Source organism: Delphinapterus leucas, chromosome 9, assembly GCF_059928025.1.
Source record: "Delphinapterus leucas isolate spDelLeu-1000000601 "Yukka" chromosome 9, BTC_Dleu_Yukka2, whole genome shotgun sequence".
Taxonomy (NCBI): domain Eukaryota; kingdom Metazoa; phylum Chordata; class Mammalia; order Artiodactyla; family Monodontidae; genus Delphinapterus; species Delphinapterus leucas.
Genome location: NC_143137.1, coordinates 82,875,220 through 82,894,948, shown reverse-complemented (window position 1 = coordinate 82,894,948; position 19,729 = coordinate 82,875,220). Strand labels below are relative to the sequence as shown.

Below are 19,729 nucleotides of genomic sequence, written 5' to 3'. Positions count from 1 at the left end.
TCTTTGATATTTACCATACTGGAATTGAAGCTAGGAATTAAAAAAAAAGTATTAATCTATTGAAAAATAATGAGAAACCCATTTAATATTACATAAATAATATTTTGTGAAAAATAATTATATTTCCCCAAACAAAAAAAATAGCAGGGTAAGTTTTACATTTTTGCAAATCTCCTTAATGTCTAGCTCAACAGAATACAGCTGGATTCTCATATATGTTTCTACAATCACTACTTTATTTTCGCTGAAATAATGGAGAAAATTTAGCCTCACAGGATAAATATTTGGAAAAGGGAGGAGTCTTTTCACAATTATCCCAGAAAATTGTGGATATTCTTTTTTGGGACTATATCAAAAACTCAAGAAGTGAATGGGCGACCCTTAGAATGGGAGAAAATATTTGCAAATGAAGCAACGGACACGGGATTAATCTCCAAAATATGCAAAGAGCTCATGCAGCTCAATATCAAAAAAATGAACAACCCAATCAAAAAATGGACAGAAGACTTAAATAGACATTTCTCCAAAGAAGATATACAGATGGTGAAGAGGCACATGAAAAGATGCTCAACATCGCTAATTATTAGAGAAATGCAAATCAAAACTACAAGGAGGTATCACCTCACACCAGTCAGAATGGCCATCATCAAAAAGTCTATAAATAGTAAATGCTGGAGAGGGTGTGGAGAAAAGGGAATCCTTCTACACTGCTGGTGGGAATGTAAATTGATACAGCCACTATGGAGAACAGTATGGGGGTTCCTTAAGAAACTAACTACCATATGACACAGAAATCCCACTCCTGGGCATATAGCAGGAGAAAACCATAATTCCAAAAGATACATGCACCCCAATGTTCATTGCAGCACTATTTACAATAGCCAGGACAAGGAAGCAACCTAAATGTCCATCAACAGAGGAATGGATAAAGAAGACGTGGTACATATATACAATGGAATATTACTCAGCCATAAAAAGAAATGAAATTCTGTCATTTGCAGAGACGTGGATGAACCTAGAGACTGTCATACAGAGTGAAGTCAGAAAGAGAAAAAAATTATTGTATATTAACGCATATATGTGGAATCTAGAAAAATGGTACAGGTATATCTATTTGCAAAGCGGAAATAGAGACAAAGATGTGGAGAACAAATGTATGGACAACAAGGGGGGGAAGGGGAGGTGGGATGAACTGGGAGATAGGGATTGACATATATACACTACTATGTATAAAATAGATAACTAATGAGAACCTATTGTATAGCACAGGGAACTCTACTCAATGCTCTATGGTGACCTAAATGGGAAGGATATCCAAAAAAAAGGGGATGTATGTATACATATAGCTGATTCACTTAGCTGTATAGCAGAAACTAACACAACATTATAAAGCAACTACACACACACACACCCAAAAAATAAGAAGTGAATTGGAGGACTTAACATTTTTAAGATGGCAATGCTTCCCAAATTGATCTACAGATTCCACTCAATTCCTATAGGAATCACAGCTAGTTTCTTTGTTAAAATTGACAACCTCACTCTAAAATTCACTTGGATTTGCAAGGGACCCAAGCTAGCCAAAACAATCTTGAAAGCAAAGTTGGAAGACTGACGCTTCCTGAGTTCAATACTTAACTACAAAGCACCAGTAATGAAGACAGAGTGATACTGGCATGAGATAGACATAGAAATCAATGGATCAGAATGAACAATCCAGAAATAAACCCATGTGTCTATGGTCAACTGACATTTAACAAGAGGGCCAAGATCATTCAGTGAGAGAAAGAACAGCCTTTTCAACAAATGGTGCTGAGACAAGTGGATAGCCACATGCAAAAAAAAAAAAAAAAAGAGAGATTAGACTCCTGTCATACCATATACAGAAAATTAACTCAAAATGTATCAAAGATCTAAATGGAAGCACTAAACTATAAAACTCTCTTAGGAAAAAAATAGGGGTAAATCTTCATGGCTTTGGGTTTGCCATGAATATATGACATCAAATTACGAGTAACACAAGAAAAACTGCAAAAATAGGATTTCATCAAAATTTAAAAAATTTGTGCTTCAAAGGACACTATCAAAAAAGTGTAAAGGCAACCCACAGAATGGAAGAAATTTTTGCAAATCATATATCTGATAAGGCCTTGTATCCAGAATATATAAAGAACTCTTACAACTAAATAATAAAAGGAAAACTGAACTCAAGTTAAAAATGGGCAAAAGATTTGAGCAGACATGTCTCCAAATAAGAAATAGAAATGGCCTATAAACACATGAAGAGATTCTTGACATTATTAGTCATCACGGAAACGCAAATCAAAATCACAATGAGATACTACTTCACATCCACGAGCTGTAATCAAAACGACACATAATGACAAGTGTTGACAAAATGTAGAGAAATTGGAACCCTCATATCTTGCTTGTGGACATCTAAAATGATACAGCCACTTTGAAAAACAGTCTGGCAATTCCTCAAATAATTAAGCATAGAGTTACCACATGATCCAGCAGTTCCACTCCTAGTGATATAACCAAGAGAAAAGAAAACATGTCTGCACAAAAACTTGTATATGAACGTTTATAGCAGCATTATTCATAATAGCTATAAGGTAGAAACAACCCAAACGTCCATCAATGTATGAGCAAAATGTGGCATATCCATACAATGCAATATTATTTGACCATAAAAGGGAATGAGGTACTAATACAAGCTACAACGTGGATTAACCTTGAAAACGTTGTTCTAAGTGAACAAAAAGCCATATACAAAAGGTCACATTTTGTATGGTTCCATTTATATGAAGTGTCCACAATAGGTAAATCTATTGAGACAGAAATCACATTAGTGGTTGTTTAGGGCTGGGGTGAACAGAACAATAGGGGGATAATAGCTGAAAGATGTGAGATTTCTTCTTGTGGTGATTGAAAACATTCTAAAATTTACTAAAGAGATGGTTTCCCATATTTGTTAATATACTAAAAGCCATTGAATTGTACCCATTAAATATTTGAATTATATATATAGTATGTGAAGTATATCTGTGAATAAATCTGTTTAAAAAACTCAACAAGCAGTAGTGCCTTAAAAGTTAGTTGTAATGTGGAATTTGAAACCATTTCAATAAACATTTCTTACTTTGCAACATAAAATCCACTGGTCTATCTAGAACTCTGAATAGATCTTTTACCTATGCATGATTTTGATCTTGCAGATACCCTAAAATTCTCAGAGATAGCCAAGTGTCCCTAGACTACAGTTGGAGAACTGCTGTGTTAGGTTAGAGTCTGAACTTCAGAGAGGTGCAATTTAGTTTTTAAAAAAGCCACCCCTCAAATTTTGTGAGCTTTGGGAGTAAACCACATTTGGCTAGGTTCAAACCAATGTACAAACATTTTATAAACAGAGTACATAAACATTTACAATTCGGTTTGCCTAGTAATAACAATGACAAATGCACGTGAGACTCAGGTCAATTAAGAAGACTAGTGAGGCTGGAAAGGAAGATTTTGGGGAAAAGTAATTGGCTGCTTTTATAGAAATTATGAGGATACCCATGAGATAAAGCAGTTAATAACATGAAGAAGCTGTCTGAGTATAGGTACCTCTGGAAATCTGAAGAATAGTGTCAGAGAAAGGGAAAGAGAGTACAGTGCAATTCTGCAAGCAGAACCCAGGGAGCTCCAGGCTCATGTTCAGTAAGCACAGGGAAAACAGTTTTTTCCAGAAATGAAGGAAGAGGTTTGGGGCCCAGGTGAGTAGGCTTTCCATAAATGAATGTTCTTTCTTACCCAAAACATAGAGATAAATAGTTCTTACTTATAGCCAAAGCCTAAATGAATTTGGACAACTTTTAATATAGTAAGTTATCTATTTTTATGTATGTATATGATGAAATCGGCATAACAAAATTGGTTTATGAGTACATTTTCTTGGGCTGACAGGGCAAGGGATGTGTGGTATAAGGAAGCTATAGATGTTTGGAGTAGCCATTGTAGGCCAAGACTTGATCACTCAAGGGCAAACTCCCCCAACACCTTTGCCAGAAACCCCGTGTCCCAGGTGCCATGTCACTGTTCCCACACTCTCCGATTTCAAAGCTGACCTTACTCAGTTTGATGATATTCACTCTTTCAAGTCACTCTGTATTACCCAACGACTAGTCCTTCAAAGTACATTCAGACTTATTTCTAGTATGTGCTTATTTGATGCTGGCACAAATAACTTAAAGGTTAATTTAGATTTTCATCTTGTTCCTTGAATTTTTTTCTTAATGAGTCATTCTTTCAGCAAATATTTATGGCCTATTTACAGAGTGTTACCGTAAACAGCAAACTTGCTCTTCTTACCTTAATAAAACACGCTTGTAAAACTTTTGTATTAGGGTAAGACTATGATGTGTGGATACACCTACCACAAATAGGTATGTGTAACAATTTTTAACTTCAAAGATAATTGCTAGATAAAAGGATAGTTTTGTTGAAGAAGGGCAGCACACTGACCTCTTTCTAGAACACACTGATTCCTATAAAATAACTTTCAGTATGAGATCAGTTATTCTTGGGCCACAATACAGAAAGGCTTAATTATTAAAGTAATCAAAGATATTTTTTGCATAGAACTCTCATTTATAAAGGTGAGGACCAGAGCTTGGGCCTAAAGTCTAATGTACTACCTTTCAAAACTGATTCATATTCACTTTAGTTTTTCCAAGGTATGAAATAAGATTTTGCAATATTGAACAATATTCTTTAGCTTCTGTAGGTTTTAATTTCTTGTTTGAACTCCATATGCTGGCTTTCTGGATTCAATAGCTAGATTAACTATTTCTAAGTTTGCTTCCAGCTTTTACATTTGGTACTTCTGATATCAAAGTGGAGACAAAATTATTTAATTCAAACAACAACAAAACAAAAAACATGTTAAATGTGTTTTTGTGAAATTAAATATTACTCTTTTCTGAAAAGTAAACTTATTGGGAAGGGACTGAATGTGCTATTGTAGTTATGATTTATTACTATTGTTGAGTTTTCTCTAAGAATGCAGTTTCAGGTTTTTTATGGATATTATTCTTCAGAAGCGTGCATTTGGTATATTTTTTGGAAGTGTGCATCTGGTTTGTTTACTTATCTACTTGGTCTGATGATAATATTAGAGAGACATTGTAAAAGGTTTTGATAACAAGATTTTAATGAAAAGAAAATGGAGATACTTCAGGAGGTAGATCAATTTTTCTTTGATCAAAACTAAAAAGAGGACTACAAAACAGAATCTAGGCTAGTGAAATGCCAGACAGAAATATACACTCCAAACACCAGCAGTAACTTATGTGGAAGGAGTAAACAGCACTGTAAAATGGTCTATGTCTCTTTCATTTGTTTTTTGATATATGCCCATTATTTTGCATAAATATGCAAGGTGGAATGTAAACTAGAATCAGAATATCATGAACTTCAGATCTGGAACATTTTAATTTTAATAATGGGAACCCTAGACTAATTAGTCAATGCCCACATTTTCCTCAGATAAATTTATGAAATTTTAAATCCCATTATACAGACATGTAATTTTACTGATCTTCTTAGTGTGCTGTACAGCATGGTACCAAATTGAATTTCTTTTCTAATAAAAATGTTTATCGACCCTTTAATTTTTATCTTCGGAAGGACATGATTTATAAAACTATCTGAATTAATATATTGCCCTTTGGTAACTATGTTATTGATATTGTTTTGTCCCCTAGGGAGGGAACAAACTACTATCTCAGTCATTTTTCCTGTTTTCCCATTAAATGATTAGATTAGCCATCACCGAAGCATGCTTATCAATTGCTTGTTGAAGAGTTATCGTCTAGACTAGTTAGTAAGATTAAGCACTGAAACTTAGAACTGCAGCAACTCTTGCCTCTGAAGATGCCGGCCAGAAAATATGCTCAAGGTTGTTCCATAAATAGTAAACCTTTTTCCTGCGTAGTCTTTAATAGGAGCTTAAAATGGATCTTTAGAAGGCTGTGTGGATTGAACAACAGGAAATTTTAACCAAGTCATTAATAACTAATGATGTAAACTGTAGGCCACTACCCATGATCAGTCATAGGAATAAGAGGAGAGAAAGGCCGGATCAAGCAAGGGGATGAGACAGCTTTTACTGCAGCAACTTCTCACTTCTTTCTTCATGTGTTTTTTATTCCAATGGTAGACATAATTTACTGGCTCAATGACTTTTCTTTTGGTTTCTTTGTATACACATATACACAAATACATACACGTATGTATATATAAATTTATATTTATATATTATTTCTAATAAACACTTCTGAATGTATTGTTTTTTCCTCTATTCTGTATTATTTTAAATAAATATAAAATATTCTAAATATTTCTCTTTCCACTTGAGGCAGGCAAATATTTGTTTAACTATACCCTACCAAGAATCACATATCTGATAAACAACTTTTATCTGGAATATATAAAGAACTCTCAAAACTCAGTCATCAGAAAACAAAAAACTCAATAGAAACAGTCAAAAGATTTGAAAAGACACGTCACCAAAGAAACACATGAAAATATGCTCAATATCATTAGCCATTGGGAAAATGGAGACTAAAACCACAAAGAGATATCAGTAGACATCTATTAGCATGTTTAAAATTTAAAAGATTGATCAGATGTTAGGGAGAGTGTGGAAGAAGTGGAACTCACGTATACTGCTGGTGGGAATGTGAAACAGTACAACCACTTTGCAAAAGAGTTTGTCAGTTTCTTAAAAATATTAAACATATACCTATTATATCATCTAGTCATTCCATTCCTAGGTATTTAACCCAAGAGAAATGGAAGCTTATATCTATACAAATACTTGTACAAGAATGGTCATAGCAGCTTTATTTTTAATAGTCTTAAACTGGAAACAACTGAAGAACCCTTCAAATGTGAATGCATAAACACATCATAGTATATCCATGCAATTGACTACTGCTCAGCAATAAAAAGGAATGAACTACTGATACCTGCAACAACTTGAATAGCAATTCAGAATAATTATTTCAAGTGAAAAACATATAGTAGTATGTACTGTATGATTCTGTTTATATAAAATTCTGGAAAATGCAAATGAATCTATAGAAAGCAGATTGTTTGTTGCCTGGCGACAAGGGTGAGGGAAGTAGGGAAAGGCAGGGGTAAAGTATTACAGTGGGACACTAAGACTTTTTGGGGGTTTATATGGTCATTAACTTAGTTGTGTTGATGGCTTCATGGATGATTATACAGGTTAAAACTCGTCAAATTGTATACCTACAAGTGTCTAAGTTATTGTATTTATGTCAACTATATCAACTATACCTTATAAAGCTTTTTAAAAATATAGGCTTCTTAATCCTACAAAAAACATATTTTTGTGAATAAACACATCTAGACGGTCAAAGATCTGAAAGAGATTAAAGGCTGTCATGTTAGGACTTTGTTCTCAGATTGATTTGTATCAAGGCTATCTTTGAGACGTCTCCTCCTTCTACCCTTTCTCCTTTCTTCTCCTTTTCTTCCTCCTCCTTCTGCCCTTCTCCTCCTCCTGTTTCTCCTATCTTTCTCTTCCTCCTCTTCTTTTCTCCTCTCCCACCTCCTCTTTCTCCTCCTTCTTCATCTAAAATACTTCCAATTGAATCTCTCATATATCCCTTAGTGATATTTCCTTCCTTCCTTCCTTCCTCCCTCCCTTCCTACCTCCCTTCGTCTCTCTCTCTCTTTCCTTCCTTCTTTCTTTCTTTTGCTCTTTTTCTCAGCATAAACTTTGCCCAAAGACATTCTTGTATTTCTGTAGCCATATGAACTGTGTTGAATCTGGTATTACTACACATCAGATTTGAATCAAAATACTAAGAATACTCACTATTGGATTTCAAGTTAAACATCACATCTTCAAGGAGCTCTTTTCTCACCTGACACAATATGGTTTCCCAGTTCTTTGTTCCACTAAACCATCTACTCCATCTAATATAATACTTTTAATTCTTTATTGTAATTCCTTGTTAAATATCAGTCTCCTCTTTTGATTTGTAAGATCGTTGAGGGCAGAAACTATTTTACTTTATTTCCTCCTGCTGTAAAATAGACACTAGTATCTTATTTGAATGAACTGAAAGAACATCTATTAGCTTAGAACAGTCTTACCTAGACATCATCTAATGTAGATTATAAGCAGAAACCCAGGGGAAAATCTTCCTACTTCAGTATTCACCTACTATAATTTTAAACAGGTAATAAAAATATATCTTCTTTCATTCATTTATTAAATATTTATTACAAGGTACTACATTTTGCCCTGAGGAATCACGAGAATGAATAAACATTTTACCTTTTCTTAGGTTATTTATAGCATAGTTGAAGGACTAAAATTTACACATGAAAAGGTAACTAATAATGCAAAGACTACAGAAGGGTATGTGAGATACTCTTTGAAAAATGAGTATCAAGAAGGATGAGTTTTGGTTACTAGTTTCAGAGACTCAAAGAGGTTTAAACACAGAAGAGTTTATGGCCTAAGGTGAAAGAAGTTTAGAAGTTGTGACACATGTTGTTGGGTTTATGGATCAAGTTAATGTTTCATGAAGTCATTAAAGACCATGATTTCTGTTCTTTTTTTTCTCCTCTGCACACATGATTTCTATCCTAAAATTTATTTTCTGATGTGATATGACTGCTGGAGCTCCAGTCATTGCATTAAATTCTAAAAAGCACTAGGATATAAGCTGAATGGGAGTACTATGTTTTTACTATTGTGTTTTGTCTTCTATCTCTAGCATATAGGACAATGCCTAGAACAGAATGAAGGAAGGAAGGATAGAAAAAGAAAATGCAAGAGTGCAAAAGGGATACATTTATCAATTGAATCTAATTTCTTTATATAACTGTTCTTTAAAGACCTGTCATAGACATCCCACGCCACTCTCCTGCTAACAACTCACTGGACAGAATTTAGTCTCATGGCCACATCTAGTTACAGAAGTGACTGGGAGGTGTAGTAATTATACCAGGTGACAAAGTGCTTAGACAAAATATTAGGACGCTATCCAAAGTCTCTGCCATATGTAGGAAGAAATGAGAAATAACACTTGAAAGACAGGTTGATTTCAGATTTTGAAGGACCTTGAATGCCAATCTAAGGAATTATGACATAGCTACTACAAATCCAGTGTAATATTTTTTGGGGGGGGGTAGTGAAATGAAGAAAATAATGTTTTAAGAATATTAATTTTATCTTGTTCTGCATATAAGGAGTTTGGAAGTCACCACTCCAACCTAACAAGTAAAAAGCTGAAGAGAGTGAAAAATCAGTTTTCCTAGGAACCATAAGAGAGGGGAGAACATGTGGAAAACTGCTGCCCCCAAGATTAGAGAGGCAGACAGGTGAGTACAGGGAGTCACAGCTTACCAGACCAGAGACTCAAGGGCAGAAAATGCTATATAAACCAGTGTCAGAGTAGGAAAACCTGGACTGTGATTGATAAATTGCTGATGGCTCAGTATGGACAAATCTGAGAGCTAATAACTCCAGGGGGATCCAGACAGGAGGCTGCCACAGTATTGTGAGATTTATCTCCAGGAGCTCAACCAGATTCCCACAGTAAATATCTGAGAAAAAATCCCCTCCTGCTTCCTGCAGTGGGGGAGGGAAAAATAACCATTTGAAATACACCAAAGCACTCTGTTCTTCTAAACAAGGCCTGCCCTCAGGAGAAACCAGATAACCAGAGCTTAACCTGCTGGCATATTATCAGAGTCTGACTGACCTAGAGAAGGAAATTACCCAACTCTAACTCACTCTAGCCTTCTTGTCCCACACCTGAAAGACAGGTAGGAGGGAAAAAAACTGAAAAACACTTGTTAAGTTCACATTCACTAAATATGATGAGGCATGGTTTCACTAAAAGACTGAAGCCTAATCATAAGATCACAAAATGCTTCCCCTTTCCTTACACCCGACTATCACGTTACCAAAGGCCTGTTTACCTACTAAACGTCTTTTATCCAGAACACCATGCCTGGCTAACAAAAAAAAAAAAAAAAAATTACAAGGCATACCAAAAGACAAAAACACAGTTGGAAGAGACAAAGCAAGCATCAAATCCAGACATAGCAGGGACGTTGGAATTATCAGATTGGGAATTTAAAACAACTATGATTAATATGCTAAAGGCTCTAATGAATAACATAGATAGTATGTAAGAACAGAGGGCAGAAAAAGAGTGGAAGACAAATAGGATGAAAAAACAAGGCATCAAATAGAAAACAGTAACAAATATGGTAGATATTAATCCAACTATATCAAGAATCACTTCGAATGTCAGTGGTCTAAATGCACCAATGAAAAGACAGATTATCAGAGTGGATGAAAAAAAAAGAAAAGACCCTAACATATGCTGTCTACAAGAAACTCACGTTAAATATAAAGACACATATAGATTAAAGGTAAAGAGATAGAGAAAAATATATCACACTATCAATGATGAAAATAAAGTATCATAAGGTTTATTAATTTCAGGCAGAACAGGCTTCAAACTAAGACAAGTTAGCAGGATAAAGAAGTGCATTGCATAAGGACAAAGGGCTCAGTTCTCCAAGAAGATGTAACAATTCTTAATGTGTATCACCTAACAATAGAGAATCATACTTTGTGAGGCAAAAACTGATAGAGCTGCAAGGAGAAAGTTTAATCTACTATTATGGTCGGAGACGTCAATACCCTCTATCAGAAGTGGACAGATCTAGTGAGCAGAAAATTAGTAAGGACATAGTGAACTTAACACCATCAATCAACTGGATATAATGGATATCTATAGACTACTACATTCTAAAACAAGAATACACACTTTTCTCAAACTCACATGGAATGTTTGCCAAGATAGACCACATTCTGGTCCATAAAACACACCTTAACAAATTTAAAAGAATAGAAATCATACAATGTCTGTTCTCAGACCACAATGGAATTAAACTAGAAATCAATAACAGAAAGAGGAGAGACCTTCAAGATGGCAGAGGAGTAAGATATGGAAATCACCTTCCTCCCCACAGATACATCAGAAATACATCTACACGTGGAACAACTCCTACAGAACACCTACTGAATGCTGGCAGAAGACCTCAGACCTCCCAAGAGGCAAGAAACTCCCCACGTACCTGGGCAGGGCAAAAGAAAAAACAGAGACAAAAGAATAGGGACAGGACCTGCACTTCTGGGAGGGAGCTGTGAAGGAGGAAAAGTTTCCACACACTAGGAAACCCCCTCACTGGCAGAGACAGGGAGTGGGCGGGGGGTGGGGGGAAGCTTCGGAGCCGCAGAGGAGAGCGCAGCAACAGGGGTGCAGAGGGCAAAGCGGAGAGATTCCCTCACAGAGGACTGGGGCCAACCGGCACTCACCAGCCCGAAAGGCTTCTCTGCTCACTCGCCAGGGCGGGCGAGGCTGGGAGCTGAGGCTCGGGCTTCACAGGTCAGACTCCAGGGAGAGGACTCAGGTTGTCTGCGTGAACACAGCCTGAAAGGGGCTAGTGCACCACAGCTAGCCAGGAGGGGGTTCGGGAAAAAGTCTAGAACTGCCTAAGAGGCAAGAGGCCACTGTTTATGGGTGCACGAGTAGAGGGGATACAGAGCACTGCCTAAACGAGCTCCAGAGACGGGCACGAGCTGTGGCTATCAGCACAGACACCAGAGACAGGCATGAAATGCTAAGGCTGCTGCTGCAGCCACCAAGAAACCTGTGTGCAAGCACAGGTCACTATCCACACCTCCTCTCCCAGGAGCCTGTGCAGCCCACCACTGCCAGGGTCCTGTGATCCAGGGACAACTTCCCCAGGAGAACGCACGGCGCGCCTCAGGCTGTTGCAACGTCATTCTGACCTCTGCTGCAGCAGGCTCGCCCTGAATTCTGTACCCCTCCCTCCCCACAGCCTGAGTGAGCCAGAGCCCCCTAATCAGCTGCTCCTTTAACCCCGTCCTGTCTGAGCAAAGAACAGATGCCCTCAGGCGATTTACATGCAGAGGCGGGACCAAATCCAAAGCTGAAACCCAGGAGCTGTGCGAACAGAGAAGAGAAACGGAAATTTCTCCCAGCAGCCTCAGGAGCAGCAGATTAAATCTTCACAATCAACCTGATGTACCCTGCATCTCTGGAATACCTGAATAGACAACGATTCTTCCCAAAATTGAGGCAGTGAACTTTGGGAGCAGCTGTAGACTTGGGGTTTGCTTTCTGCATCTAATTTGTTTCTGGGTTTTTGTTCATCTTAGTTTCGTATTTAGAGTTTATTATCATTGGTAGATTTGTTTAGTGATTTGGTTGTTCTCTTCCTTTGTTTTCTTTTATATATGTAGATATATATTTTTTTTTTTTCCTTTTTCTCTTTTTGTGAGTGGGTATGTGTATACTTCTCTGTGTGATATTGTCTGTATAGCTTTGCTTTTACCATTTGTCCTAGGGTTCTGTCTGATTTTTTTTTTTTAGTATAGTTTTTAGTGCTTGTTATCATTGGTGGATTTGATTTTTGGTTTGGTTGCTCTCTTCATTTTTTTTTATTACTTAAAAATTTTTTTAATTTTTTAAATCTTAATAACTTTATTTTATTTTTTCTTTCTTTTTTTTCTCACTTTTCTTCTGAGCCGTGTAGCTGACAAGGTCTTGGTGCTCTGGCCGGGTGTCAGGCCTGTGCCTCTGAGGTGGGAGAGCCGAGTCCAGGACACTGGTCCACCAGAGACCTCCCTGCTCCATGGAATGTCAAACAGCAAAAGCTCTCCCAGAGATCTCCATCTCAATGTTAAGACCCAGATCCACTCAACGACCAGCAAGCTACAATGCAGGACACCCTATGCCAAACAACTAGCAAGACAAGAACACAACACGACCCATTAGCAGAGAGGCTGCCTAAATTAAGAATAAGGTCATAGACACCCCAAAACACACCACCGGATGTGGTCCTGCCCACCAGAAAGACAAGATCCAGCCTCATCCACCAGGACACAGGCACCAGTCCCCTCCACCAGGAAGCCTACACAACCCACTGAACAAACCTCAACCACTTGGGGTAAACATGAAAAACAACAGGAACTATGAACCTGCAGACTATGAAAAGGAGACCCCAAATACAGTAAGTTAAGCAAAATGAGAAGACAGAGAAACACACAGCACATGAAGGAGCAAGGTAAAAACCCACCAGGCCAAATAAATGAAGAGGAAATAGACAGTCTACCTGAAAAAGAATTCAGAGTAATGACAGTAAAGATGATATAAAATCTTGGAAACAGAATGGAGAGAATACAAGAACGTTTAATAAGGAACTAGAAGAACTAAAGAGAAAACAAACAGAGATGAACAATAAATGAAATTAAAAATTGATTCCTAGAAGGAATCAATAGCAGAATAACTGAGGCAGAAGAACGGATAAGTGACCTGGAAGATAAAACAGGGGAAATAGGGGTTCCCTGGTGGCACAGTGGTTGGGAGTCCGCCTGCCAATGCAGGGGACATGGGTTCGTGCCCTGGTCTGGAAAGATCCCACAGGCCGCAGAGCGGCTGGGCCCGTGAGCCATGGCCACTGAGCCTGCATGTCCAGAGCCTGTGCTCCACAACAGGAGAGGCCACAACAGTGAGAGGCCCGTGTACCACAAACAAACAAACAAATAAACGAAAAACAGCGGAAATAACTGCTGCAGAGCAGAAAAATGAAAAAAAGAATGAAAAGAAGTGAGGACAGTCTCAGAGACCTCTGGGACAACATTAAACCCACCAACATTCGAATTATAGGGGTCCCAGAAGAAGAATAGAAAAAGAAAGGGTCTGGGAAAATATTTGAAGAGATTATAGTTGAAAACTTCCCTAACATGGGAAAGGAAATAGTCAATCAAGTCCAGGAGGCCCATACAGGATAAATCCAAGGAGAAACATGCCAAGACACATATTATTCAAACTACCAAAAATTAAATACAAAGAAAATTATTAAAAGCAGCAAGGGAAAAATAACAAATAAGATACAAGGGAATCCTTATAAGGTAACAGCTGATCTTTCAGCAGAAGCTCTGCAAGCCAGAAGGGAGTGTCAAGACATATTGAAAGGGATGAAAGGGAAAAACCTAAAACCAAGATTACTCTACCCAGCAAGGATCTCATTCAGATTTGCCAGAGAAATTAAAATCTTTACAGACAAGCAAAAGCTAAGAGAATTCAGCACCACCAAACTAGCTTTACAACAAATGCTAAAGGAACTTCTTTAGGCAGGAAACACAAGAGAAGGAAAAGACCTACAATAACAAAACCAAAACAATTAAGAAAATGGTAATAGGACATACATATTGATAATTACCTTAAATGTAAATGGATTAAATATTCCAACAAAAGACATACACTGCCTGAATGGATAGAAAAACAAGACCCATATATATGCTATCTACAAGAGACCCACTTCAGACCTAGGGACACATACAGACTGAAAGTGAGGGGATGGAAGAAGATATTCCATGCAAATGGAAACCAAAAGAAAGTTGGAGTAGTAATTCTCATATCAGACACAATAGACTTTAAAATAAAGACTATTACAAGAGACAAAGAAGGACATTACATAATGATCAAGGGATCAATCCAAGAAGAAGATACAACAATGGTAAATATTTATGCACCCAACACAGGAGCACCTCAATACATAAGGCAAATAGTAAGAGCCATAAAAGGATAAATCGACAGTAACACAATCATAGTAGGGGACTTTAACACCCCACTTTCACAAATGGACAAATCATCCAAAATGGAAATAAACAAGGAAACACAAGCTTTAAATGATACATTAAACAAGATCGACTTAATTGATGTTTCTAGGACATTCCATCCAAAAAGAACAGAATACACTTACTTTTCAAGTGCTCATGGAACAGTCTCCAGGACAGATCATATCTTGGGTCAGAAATCAAGCCTTGGTAAATTTAAGAAAATTGAAATCGTATCAAGTATCTTTTCTGACCACAATGCTATGAGACTAGATATTAATTACAGGAAAAAATCTGTAAAAAATACAAACACATGGAGGCTAAACAATACACTACTAAATAACGAAGAGATCACTGAAAAAATCAAAGAGGAAATCAAAATATACCTAGAAAAAAATGACAGTGAAAACACGATGACCCAAAACCTATGGGATTCAGCAAAAGCAGTTCTAAGAGGGAAGTTTATAGCAATACAATACTACCTCAGGAAACTAGAAACATCTCAAATAAACAACCTAACCTTCCACTTAAAGCAATTAGAGAAAGAAGAATTAAAAAAACCGAAGTTAGCAGAGGGAAGGAAATCATAAAGATCAGATCAGAAATAAATGAAAAAGAAATGAAGGAAACAATAGCAAAAATCAATAAAACTAAAAGCTGATATTTTGAGAAGATAAACAAAATTGATAAACCATTAGCCAGACTCATCACGAAAAAGAGGGAGAAGACTCAAATCAATAGAATTAGAAATGAAAAAGGAGAAGTAACAACTGACACTGCAGGAATACAAAGGATCATGAGAGATTACTACAAGCAGCTATATGCCAATAAAATGGACAACCTGGTAGAAATGGACACATTCTTACAAAAGCACAACCTTCCGAGACTGAACCAGGAAGAAATAGAAAACATAAACAGACAAATCACAAGCACTGAAATTGAGACTGTGATTAAAAATCTTCCAACAAACAGAAGTCCAGGACCATATGGCTTCACAGGTGAATTCTATCAAACATTTAGAGAAGAGCTAACACCTATTCTTCTGAAAGTATTCCAAAACATAGCAGAGGGAGGAACACTCCCAAACTCATTCTACCAGGCCACCATCACCCTGATACCAAAACCAGACAAAGAGGTCACAAAGAAAGAAAACTACAGGCCAATATCACTGATGAACAGAGATGCAAAAATCCTCAACAAAATACTAGCAAACAGAATCCAACAGCACATTAAAATGATCATACACCATGATCAAGTGGGGTTTATCCTAGGAATGCAAGGATTCTTCAATATATGCAAATCAATCAATGTGATACACCATATTAAAAAACTGAAGGATAAAAACCATATGATCATCTCAATAAATGCCAAAAAAGCTTTCGACAACATTCAACACCAATTTATGGTAAAAACCCTCCAGAAAATAAGGAGGGAGGGAACTTACCTCAGCATAATAAAGGCCACATATTACAAACCAACAGCCAACATCATTCTCAATGATGAAAACCTGAAAGCACTTCTTCTAAGATCAGGAACAAGACAAGGTTGTCCACTCTCACTACTATTATTCAACCTAGTTTTGGAAGTTTTAGCCACAGCAATCAGAGAAGAAAAAGAAATAAAAGGAATCCAAATCTGAAAAGAAGTAAAGCTGTCACTATTTGCAGATGACATGGTACTATACATAGAGAACTGTAAAGATGCTACCAGAAAACTACTAGAGCTAATCAATGAATTTGGTAAAGTAGCAGGATACAAAATTAATGCATAGAAATCTCTTGCATTCCTATACACTAATGATGAAAATCTGAAAGAGAAATTAAGGAAACACTCCTATTTACCATTGCAACAAAAGAATAAAACACTTAGGAATAAACCTACCTAAGGAGACAAAAGACCTGTATGCAGAAAACTATAAGACACTGATGAAAGAAATTAAAGATAATACAAATAGATGGAGAGATATACCATGTTCTTGGATTGGAAGAATCAACACTGTGAAAATGACTATACTACCCAAAGCAATGTACAGATTCAATGCAATCCCTATCAAAATACCAATGGCGTTTTTTACAGAACTAGAACAAAAAATTTCACAGTTTGTATGGAAACACAAAAGACCCTGAAGAGCCAAAGCAATCTTGAGAAAGAAAAATGGAGCTGGAGGAATCAGGCTCCTGGACTTCAGACTATACTACAAAGCTGCAGTAATCAAGACAGTATTTTACTGGCACAAAAACAGAAATGTAGATCAATGGAACAGGATAGAAAGCCCAGAGATAAACCCACACACATATGGTCACCTTAGCTTTGATAAAGGAGGCAACAATATACAATGGAGAAAAGACAGCCTCTTCAATAAGTGGTGCTGGGAGAACTGGACAGCTATATGGAAAGGAATGAAATTAGAACACTCTCTACCACCATACACAAAAATAAACTCAAAATGGATTGAAAACCTAAATGTAAGGCCAGACACTGTAAAACTCTTAGAGGAAAACATAGGCAGAACACACTGTGACATAAATCACAGTAAGATCCTTTTTGACCCACCTCCTAGAGAGATGGAAATAAAAACAAAAATAAATAAATGGAACGTAATGAAACTTAATAGCTTTTGCACAGCAAAGGAAACCATAAACAAAATGAAAAGACAACTCTCAGAATTGGAGAAAATAGTTGCAAGTGAAGCAACTGACAAAGGATTAGTCTCCAAAATATACAAGCAGCTCTTGCAGCTCAATATCCAAAAAACAAACAACCCCATCCAAAAATGGGCAGAGGACCTAAATAGAGATTTCTCCAAAGAAGATATACAGATTGCCAACAAGCACATGAAAGGATGCTCAACATCACTAATCATTAGAGAAATTCAAATCAAAACTACAATGAGGTATCACCTCACACCAGTCACAATGGCCATCATTAAAAAATCTACAAACAATAAATTCTGGAGAGGGTGTGGAGAAAAGGGAACCCTCTTTCACTGTTTGTGGGAATGTAAATTGATAAGCCAGTATGGAGAATAGTATGGAGGTTCCTTAAAAAACTAGAAGTAGAACTACCATACGACCCAGCAATCCCACTACTGGGCATATACCCTGAGAAAACCATAATTCAAAAAGAGTCACATACCACAATGTTCATTGCAGCTCTATTTACAATAGCCCGGACATAGAAGCCATGTAAGTGTGCATTGACAGGTGAATGGATAAAGAAGATGTGGCACATATATACAGTGGCATATTACTTAGCCATAAAAAGAAAGGAAATTGAGTTATTTGTAGTGAGGTGGATGTACCTAAAGTCTGTCATACAGAGTGAAGTAAGTCAGAAAGAGAAAAACAAATACCATATGTTAACACATATATATGGATTCTAAAATAAAAAGAGATGTTCTGACGACCCTAGGGGCAGGATAGGAATAAAGACACAGATGTAGAGAATGGACTTGAGGACACGGGGAGGGGGAAGTGTAAGCTGGGACGAAGTGAGAGAGTGGCATGTACTTATATACACTACCCAGTGTAAAGTAAATAGCTAGAGGGAAGCAGCCACATAGCACAGGGAGATCAGCTCGGTGGTTTGTGACCACCTAGAGTGGTGGGATAGGGAGGGTGCGAGGGAGATGCAAGAGGGAGGGGATATGGTGATATATGTGTATGTTTAGCTGATTCACTTTGTTATGAAGCAAAAACTAACACACCATTGTGAAGCAATTATAGTCCAATTAAGATGTTCAAAAAAATAACAGAAAGATAAATAGAAAATCCCTAAATACAAAAGGTTAACAACACAGTTTTAAATAACATATGGGTGAAAGAACATATTTTGGGAGAAATTTAAAACTGTTTTGAACTAAATGAAAATACAACTTATGAACATTTGTGGAATTCAGCAAAAGCAGTTCTTGGATGGAAATTTATAGTATTGAATGAATATATTAGAAAAAATTTTTTAAATCAATAATCTGTTTCCATTTTATGGAACTAGAGAAAAAGAGGAAATTAAATCTAAAGCAGAAGAAAAGAAATCATCAGAGCAGAAAGTGATGAAAGTGAAAACATAAAATCAATAGAGAAATCAACAAAACCAAAATCTACTCTGTGATAAAATCAATATAATTGATAAGACTTTAGACGGGGTACCTAAGAAAAAAAGAAAGCAGACACACATTACTAATATCAGAAATGAAAGAGAAGACATCATTACAGTTCCCATAGAAATTAAAAGGATAATAAGGGCATACTGTGAACAACTCTATGCCCACAAATTTAATAACTTAGATAAAATGGACCAATTTCTTGATGGGCAGAATCTGCCCAAACTCAGGCAAGAAGAAATAAACGATCTCAATAGGCCTATATCTATTAAAGAAATTGAATCAATAATTAATTACCTTCCAAAACAGAAATCACCAGGCCCCGATGGGATCATTGGTGAATTCTACCGAACATCTAAGGAAGAAATTATACCAGTTCTCTATAATCTCTTTCAGAGGATAGAAGCAGAGGGAATACTTCCTAACTCATTTTATGAGGCAAGCATCCCTCTGATAGAAAAGCCAAACAAAGACAGTACAAGGGAATTATAAACCAATATTTCTCATGAACATATGTGCAAAAACACTCAAGAAAATATTAGCAAATCAATCCAAAAATCTAAAAAATAATTATATACCATAACCAAGTAGGATTTATCCCAGGTATGCAAGGTTGATTCATCATTCAAAAATCATTTAATGTAATCCATTACATCAACAGACAAAAAAAGAAAAATCACATGATCATGCTAAATAGATGCAGAAAAAATATTTAACAAAGTTCAACACCCATTCATGGTAAATCCTCAGCAAACTAGGGACAGAGGGGAACTTTCTCAACTTGATAAAGACTATCTACAAAAATCTTACAGTGAACATCATACTTAATGGTGAGACACTTGACGCTTTCCCACTAAGATCAGGTACAAAAC

The 19,729-nt window shown here is 36.7% G+C and overlaps 1 long non-coding RNA gene across 1 annotated transcript in view; it reads left to right on the top strand.

The window, feature by feature from the left end:
• LOC149748438 (uncharacterized) overlaps nt 1-17,346 on the top strand; it is a 49,180-nt gene extending 31,834 nt beyond the window's left edge. Inside the window, exon 4 of the long non-coding RNA XR_016394371.1 lies at nt 12,670-17,346. This is a non-coding gene — a long non-coding RNA (uncharacterized LOC149748438). The remainder of the gene's footprint in view (nt 1-12,669) is intronic.
• Nucleotides 17,347-19,729: the final 2,383 nt, after the last annotated feature.